This window comes from Oryctolagus cuniculus, chromosome 16 (genome assembly GCF_964237555.1).
Source record: "Oryctolagus cuniculus chromosome 16, mOryCun1.1, whole genome shotgun sequence".
Classification (NCBI taxonomy): Eukaryota; Metazoa; Chordata; class Mammalia; order Lagomorpha; family Leporidae; genus Oryctolagus; species Oryctolagus cuniculus.
Genome location: NC_091447.1, coordinates 55,416,366 through 55,424,727, shown reverse-complemented (window position 1 = coordinate 55,424,727; position 8,362 = coordinate 55,416,366).

Here is an 8,362-nt window from a genome sequence, read left to right as displayed (position 1 = left end):
CTCTCACACAGGTACAGGCGCCCAAGCACTTGGGCCATCCTCCACTGCCCTCCCGGGCCACAGCAGAGAGTTGGACTGAAAGAGGAGCAACCGGGACTAGAACCCAGCGCCCGTATGGGATGCCAGCGCTGTAGGCGGAGGATTAGCCAAGTGAGCCACGGCGCCAGCCCCCGTCGGTAGCTTCTTACTACTGCCTGAAGCTTCCCATCGATCAGTAACGTTAGGAAGAATATTTTCAGCTGGCCTGCGTCTAGATTTTCATCCACCACATAGGCTTCACTGCTGTTGTCTCTGTTTTGTTCTCTATGGGGTCCAGTCTATTACTTTCATTCATTTACCTGCCAGAATTCCTACAGAAGCTGAGCTGCTGGTGTAATACTCTAGAAAATCTGAACTCCAGATGCAGGGGATGTCGCAGCGGGGCCCGGCGGCTGGTGAACCATCCCTCACCGCGAGAGCCCCTTCAGGCTCGTTTCCAGCATGGCACTGAGTGGCAGCCAGCACAGGGCCTGGGCCTGGACGCAGCCACTCCACGCCGCGGCTGCACGGCTCTGGCCTCGCCTCTGTGCTCGTGTTATCAGCAGGACAGATCACTCAGCACCATGCATGGGAGTGCTGTGAGGGTCCGTCAGGGACATGGGGGCGCCGTGAGAATCTGTCAGGTGACACAGGAGTGCTGTGAGGACCCATCGAGGGAATGCTGCAAGAACCGATAAGTGCTACATCAAAGGTCTGATAGACACAGCAACAAAGTGACTCACTCACAAACCCCGCAGGCAGCCGCTCCATGCGCACCGTCACGTCTCATCCTCAGCAAGTCTCCAAGGCACACACTGTTCTACAGATAGAGATCCGAAGATCAGGGCAAGTGACAAGAGCTGGGGTTGGAATTCAGGGCTTTTGAATCTAGAAACTGATTGCACTTTCGGTGTGCTATCGCTGCTCCCACGATTCAAACTGAGTTTCACTGAGCACTCGCTAATCACCCGCCATCTCCGCCTCCGCTGCCTCAGTGGCTGTAACAGCCCTCTGAGTTTGCTGGCCCCTCATTTGAAGCCAGAAACTAGGACTCAGGAAAATGCAGGCCCCTGGGAGAGAAGTAGACCCAGCTCTGGGATCCGGGCCTCTAGAAACGGAACCAGCGCTCATTCCACCACACCCCAGCACTACCAGGACTCACACGCTGAACCTGCACTCCAAGGAGCTCTGGCACCAGTGTCCTCCCACTTCCCAGCCTTTCAGTCCAACCGTCTCCAGGCCTGATGAGAGGCTGGAAAAGCAAAACAAACACCTATGTATCCTTTGACTGCTTTCAAAAATTATTTTCAGCATAAAAGTTTCCTAACACAAAAGACTCACAAAGAATTTTTTTAAAGAAAGAAGTAGGAAGGACTCACAGGGGGAAAAGCTGGACAAGAATTTTAGGAGTCCAGCACTTTATTTTTAAAGATTTATTTATTCAAAAGGCAGAGTTCTACAGAGAGAAAGAGAAAGGGAGAGACATCTTCCATTCATTGGTTCACCCCCCAAATAGCCATTCCAGCATCAGGAGCCAGGAACTTCACCAGGTCTCCCATGTGAGTGCAGGGGCCCAAGCCCTTGGGCCATTCTCTGCTGCTTTTCTAGGCCATTAGCACAGAGCTGGATGGGAAGTGAATAGGAGGGACTTGAACCAGTGCCCATAAGGGATGCCAGTGTTGTAGGTGGCGGCTTTACCCACTGCACCATAACACCAGCACTGCAAATAAATGTAAGAAGAGGTGAAGAAGATCACTTTTTTTTGATAGGCAGAGTTAGACAGTGAGAGAGAGAGAGAGAGAGACAGAGAGAAAGGTCTTCCTTCCGTTGGTTCATCCCCCAAATGGCCGCCACGGCCAGTGCGCTGCGTAGATCCGAAGCCAGGAGCCAGGCGCCTCCTCCCGGTCTCCCATGCGGGTGCAGGGCCCAAGGACTTGGGCCATCCTCCACTGCCTTCCCGGGCCACAGCAAAGAGCTGGACTGGAAGAGGAACAACTGGGACAGAATCTGGCGCCCCGATCAGGACTAGAACATGGTGTGCCGGCACCACAGGCGGAGGATTAGCCTAGTGAGCCGTGGCACTGGCCAAGAAGATCACCTGTCAATGATAAAGGGTACATGGTCAGATCTAACTGTGGTGAATATGTATGCACCAAATAATATAGCACCAGGCACACCTGAAACCAGGATAAGAGAGATGTGTCCAGGAGCAGCGGGGGCAGAGGCCGCGTGGGAGAGTAGTGAGCGAGTAGGCCTGGGAAGCTGTGCTCTGGGCATGCAGGGTGACTTATGACTGCTCCTTGGCTGCAGGAATCATGAAACTGCAGACAGAAAGACTCTGGGGCATGCAGGGCAGTGTGGGCGGGATCTCTCCTTCCCTGCCCAGGTACAAGGCAAACCGATGTCCCTTTGCTCCACAGAGCAGCCCCTGCAGGAGGCCAGGGTCAGATGCCCCCAGAAGTAAGGCAGCCGAGCGTCACAGGGCAGGGCAGGCAGGGCGGGAGCTACGCTGTGCCCGAGGACCAAGGCAGCGCAGGTGGAGCCACGCTCGCCTGGGGACCACCTTCTGCCAGGGCTTCCGTCTCCTGACTGCACTTGAGGTTTCTCACCTCCCTGGCCCACATCGGAGACGGATGCTCACTGCACCTTCCGTCCTTTTCTGAGAACTTGTCTCAGTGCCCTTGTCTGGCCTGAGACTTCAGGTGGAGAACGAGGTCTTTAGGGGTAGAAGGGTGAAGAGGGGATGATTTTATAAGGGATAGGAAGCAGGTGGGGTTCTCAGGCAGAAGCTCTCCGCACCCCGGCCTCTCCAGATTCTGATTGGAAGTCGTATGTTCCAAAGTACAAAATGACTCCAAAAAGCCTGTGGGAAAATGAAATTTAAAAAGATGTTTATTTTGGTGCAAAAAATTTTGAAATCTGCATATAAGGGGTCGTTTCAAGAAAATCCATATCATGAACAAACTGTAGATTTCCGTTTTTTACACCAAAGTAAGCTTATCTTTTAATTCATCTTCCATGAATCCATTGAAATGCTCTGGCACCAGCTGAGGATGTCCAACACTGAGACAAAAGGCAAGCCCAAGCCGGCGCCTTCCGTTTCGGTGGACTTGACGATTCCTGGGTGCTTTGGTGACGTTGCTGTTTCTGAGCCGCATCCACCAGTGCCAAGAACTGTGTGCTTCCTGCGGGTGAGCAGAGCCTGGCACCTGAGCTGTGTGTCCAGAGGACAGCAGCATCGCTGGGACAGTGTGGCGGAGGCCCAGGCTCCCAGCATGCACAAGGGGCTTCAGAAGTTTGTGGCACATGGAATTAAGAGGGGTTTCTTCTGGTGCAAACAACAAGGAAATCATGACACATTCCGCATGAGCTTTCTAGGGCCCCTTGGGTAGCCCTCCACCACTGGTGCCACTGGCGTTCCTGGGCGCAGGCAGCCGTGGCGCAGGCAGCGGCGGCGCAGGCAGCCAGCCCCGGATGCAGCAGGAGGCACGTGGCTACGCACGGCCCATGAGCACAGGCAAGTGAGCACAAAGGAGCTGGGTACCGAGAGGGAGACGATGGAGAAGCTGGGTACCGAGAGGGAAATGATGGAGGAGCTGGGCACGTGGAGGGACACATGGGGCCTGGAGGCACCGAGAGCGTCGCCGCTCACGGGAACCTGAAGCTGAGGCAGACATTGGCTTCTGCCGCCACGGAACAGCATGGGCCCTGCTTACTCTCCCAGCTGAACAACTGGGCAGGGCAGGAAGCCGCAGAGTTCTTGTCAGCACGCAAGCCGTCAACACTGGAACAGCGTCGTCCAGACACACCCCACCCCACAGAGCTTCATGTGGACTGAACGTGTCTTCCAGAAAGGAAGACAAACGGTTTTCTTTTTTTATTATTTTATTTTTTTATAGGCAGAGAGGACAGTAAGAGAGAGAGAGAGACAGAGAGACAGAGAAAGGTCTTCCTTTTCCGTTGGTTCACCCCCCAGTGGCCACTGCGGCTGGTGCGCTGCGGCCAGCGCACTGTGCTGATCCGAAGCCAGGAGCCAGGTGCTTCTCCTGGTCTCCCATTCGGGTGGAGGGCCCAAGCACTTGGGCCATCCTCCACTGCACTCCTGGGCCACAGCAGAGAGCTGGACTGGAAAAGGAGCAGCCGGGACAGAATCCGGCGCCCCGACCGGGACTAGAACCCCGGGTGCCGGTGCCGCAGGCAAAGGATTAGCCTAGTGAGCCGCATTGCTGGCTGCAAACAGTTTTCATGAGTCATCGGAAAGCTTTGGAAGCATTTGCCACCAGAACCGCAGCACAGATGAAGACGTAGCCACACAAAGTGATAAGATCTTTTGTTCTGATTTTTAAAAATTCCCTGAGTGATCACTCCATGTGAAGATCCACGCAAATAAACTATGGATCCTGCAGGATCTGTAGCATGTGCAGCACGTGGAGGTGGAAGGAGTGAGGAGAGGAGCCCCGAGACCCGAGGGCGGGCGTGTCTGTTGATGATGTCTGACGGGATCCTGGGACCCTACACCTGCCAACACACACCACGAGAAATCACCGGGCCTTGGAGAGACTGGGACAGACAGCTTCTCTGAACCACGGCTTGCTCACCTGTAAATCGGTGCCCAGTCCATTTTCTATGCTCTAGCCACACACCCGAGACCAGGTAATTTGTAGGAGTTGAGGTCTGTTTTGGCTCCCGGTTCTGGAGGCCAGGGGATGCAAGAGCAGGGCACCGGCGTCGGTGTGGCCTCTGGTGGGGAGCCCAGGCCTCCTGCTCGTCCCCTGAGGTGACCCCAGGCCTCACCTGACCCTGCTCACCCCCGCAGGCCCTGCCTCCGGACACCACCAGCAGATGCTTTGGTGAATTTGGGGTTAAGTTCCTAACACGTTCAAACCTGAGCAAACGGGGCAGTAGTTTTCCATCACTGCTACTCCTTATGGAATTCATGAAACATTTTTCAAAAACAATGCGGACCTCAGGTCCTACCCCAGAGTTCCACGTGACTCAGATACCATCAGGAGGGAGAGGAGCTTTGCTGTAAGACAGCTGCCCGTGCCGCTCACCAATACCGCGCAGGTGGACCCCACACAGCACTAAGCCACTGCTTTGATAGGCGTTTTGTATTGACCAAGAAAACAGAAACTAGGTGTTTCTCACGTATCAGTATGGTTGATAGAGCAAGACCTTTTCACTTTATTTTCAGCTTTATATAATAGCTCATTGTATGATGAAACTATAAAGCTTCGGGATTTGTGCTAACAATTCCTTTGCCATTAGGAATATTTAGGTTTGCTCGGATTTTCTAAAGCAGCAGAAATCTCTACCAGCGTCACCCCTTTCAGGTACAAACTCCTGAATTCGATGAGAATTCAGTGGATCCACTCCACCTGTGTCGCCCCGGATTGCTGATGAGCATGGCCGGCCCCTCGGCGCTGCGGGTTTTGTTCTCAGCTGTGAGGTGCTTCGGTTTGGAAACACCGTGAACTAGAGCAGGTGGTCAGAGTGGTACTGACCCTGAGGGGGCGGCAGGCCCTGGCGGGGCCTTCCCAAGCCTGCGGGGAGTGGAGCAGAGAGGGGTGGCTCCCTGCAGCTCTGAGATCAGAAGGTCCGGCCGACGGTCCGTGCAGGATGCTGTCACTCAGCGGCCCTGGGACGTGGCAGCGAGGGCCTGTGAGGTGGCGCGTCACCCCCAGTTCTTGCTGGGGGTAGTGCATGAGAGTAGCCCTGGGCCCCAGGGTTGCTGCTTCCTTTTCCACCTTGGGACCTGAGGGTGTAGGCCCCTGGGAGCTGGTGCCACCCTGGCCTGGGGCCAAAGGTTCCAAGTTTCCTGGGAGGCAGGGGCTCCGGTAGGGACCCCCACCGCTGCATCTGACATGAGCTCATGATCTCGTGCTGGTAACTTGCTGGAGTTGGGTCTTTGTGCGGTTTCTGTCCCACACACCTGGCTGCCTCCAGGAGGGAGGGGATCAGAAGCCTTTGAGAACAGTGGTCCCGGGTCACCTGCCTGCCTGAGTGTCCCCCTGGAGAGTCTGGGCGAGTGAGCGCATGCCAGCGGCTGACCGTGCAGGCTGGGGAGGCACGACCGACTTAGGAGGACAAAGCTCCTTGGGTCATCCAGCTCCCACGTCCAGGCAGCTAAAGCCGGGTGAGTGAGAGAGAACTGTGCGCCAGGCTGGGCTCTGGGTGCGAGAGGAGTGGAGATTACACAGCTAACGATTGTTGAGCACTGCGTGCCTCAGGCACGGGCCAAGCTCTGGTGCAGGGAAGCTAAGCGACTCGTGGAAGTAGGAAGTCGGGTGTGAGCCCGCAGTCTCACCCCTTGGTCTGTGGCCAGGGTCAGCCCCCTGCCGTGGGGCTCCTTTCCTGCCCTTGACCACATACACGCTCGTTCCTCCAGAAATACTTGTGGTCCTGAGGCTTGGGTGCCAGACCCTGGTCAGCCCGAGCGCCTCTAGGCTCAGAACAAAGGATCCCCCAAGTTCACTCCGGGAAAGGGAGGAGACCCGGGGTGGCGCAGAGGCTGCCCCACCGGCTGCGCCTCTCTCAGCACAGAGCCACTGTCCCTTGTACGGGTTCCTGCTGTCTGCCCCACCCTCACCGTGTACCAGGTCAGGCTCGTTTCCCGGACAGACGCTCCTGAGCAAGAAGTGGGGGCACCGGGCCGCCGGCTGCACAGCTCACTCACGGGACTGGCCCACTTTGGGTCAGGTGACTTCCTACAGCCCCGTGGCTGTGGTGAGGAACAGAGGCGAGGGGTCTTCGTCTAAGCCCCGGTGCAGTTGGTGAGCAGTAAGTCTCTGCAAGACAGCTCGCTATCACTTTGAAACAAGAAAATGGCCGTGCGATTCCCCATGTACCTCGCTGTAGTGACTGCACCCCTGTCACCATGCAGCCGCCCACAATGCTGCAGAGCTCAGCTTGGGGGAGCCTGCCAGGGACCCCCCAGGGGAGACCGCGGGTCCAAGGTCACCTGTGCTGCACACAGAGCCTGTTATTCCCACAGTGAACAGGATGAAGACGTGGTTGCAAAGGTAATCCTGTCGGCACAAGGTGCCTGGCGGCAGATACCCTGGCCGCCTGCAGGAGGCAGGCCCCTCCTGCTGAGGCTCACGGAGCGACCCCTGCCGTCGCTCTGGCCTCACAAGCAGCTGCGGGGCCAGGGCGCACTAGGCTCCATTCCCACAAGCCCACCTCTTGAGCCCCTTCTCAGTGCAGACCCGCTGCAGGAGTCGGGGTGCACGGGGCCCAGTCCCCCGGGCGGTCACGCGGGGGAGGTGGCCTTTCACAGAACATGCAGAGGAGGCAGATGGCGGGGTTGGGCAGTCCCAGCCGGCTGTGGGCTCAGCAGCCAGAACCGGTCAGCACCTGTGGGCCTGGCAATCTGCATTTCTGGCATGTTTCAGGAGGCAGGGGTGCTGCTGGCCTGAGAAAGATGCGCCCACTCAGCTGCCTGGGCATCGGGGTGGGTGGCAGTGCCGTCAAGGCGGAGGAGGGGCAGGTCGAGACCCCGTCAAGGCGGAGGAGGGGCAGGTCGAGACCCCAGCTCATACCGCTGAGCCTGGGGTGCGCAGGGCACGCGGCTGGCACTGTGCCCTAGACAGTGAGAGTGCTAGCCCAGGGCATGCTGAGTCGAGTCCCGGGCACCAGTGCAGGGCGTCATGGCTCTGGAGGGTCTCACCCCTGCTCTGCCCCCCTCCCCGCAGATACAGCCTGACCGTCGGTCTTGGCCATTTGCACCTGAGGGGTCCACCTGAGCACCTGGGGTGTGCAGCTGTGCCTGCCGGCTGCTCAGGCCTCAGTGTCCCTCCTGGGGGCCCTGGCACTCTCCCTGGAGCTCCCCAGCCCTGGTTCCTGAGCCGGGGATGAGGGAGATAAGTGCCGGAGCCTGGAAGAGCGCAGGAGGGGAAACAGGGAAGCCCTGCCTACCGAGGGATGGGGCGGAGAAGCCGGAGCACCTGCTTCCTGGTGGCTGAGGGAGGGGCGGGTCCCAGAGGCCCTCGGTGGGGGAAGGGAGACTCATGACTGCGCAGCCAGGTCTCCGCGCTGGAATGGCCCCTGGCTGGGGCTGCAGCTCCAGCACCGCAGCGCCACGTGGATGCCCCGGGGCGGGCAGGAGCTGGGCTGTGCAGCTGCAGCAGGTGATTCGGGCAGAGGCCGTGGGTGTAGACCTCAACCCGGGAAGGCGTCCTTGTAAGATGCACCGGGCAGGCTGCCTGCGTGCCAGGAGAGGAGCTGCCTGTGGGAGGAGGGATGAATCTGGGGTACCACCAGCCTCCACGGTGAGGAGCCCCTCCATGGCCAGTTCCTGTTCACAGCAAGCCTCTGCTGGCTTGACTGGGGTGTGCTAGGGTTT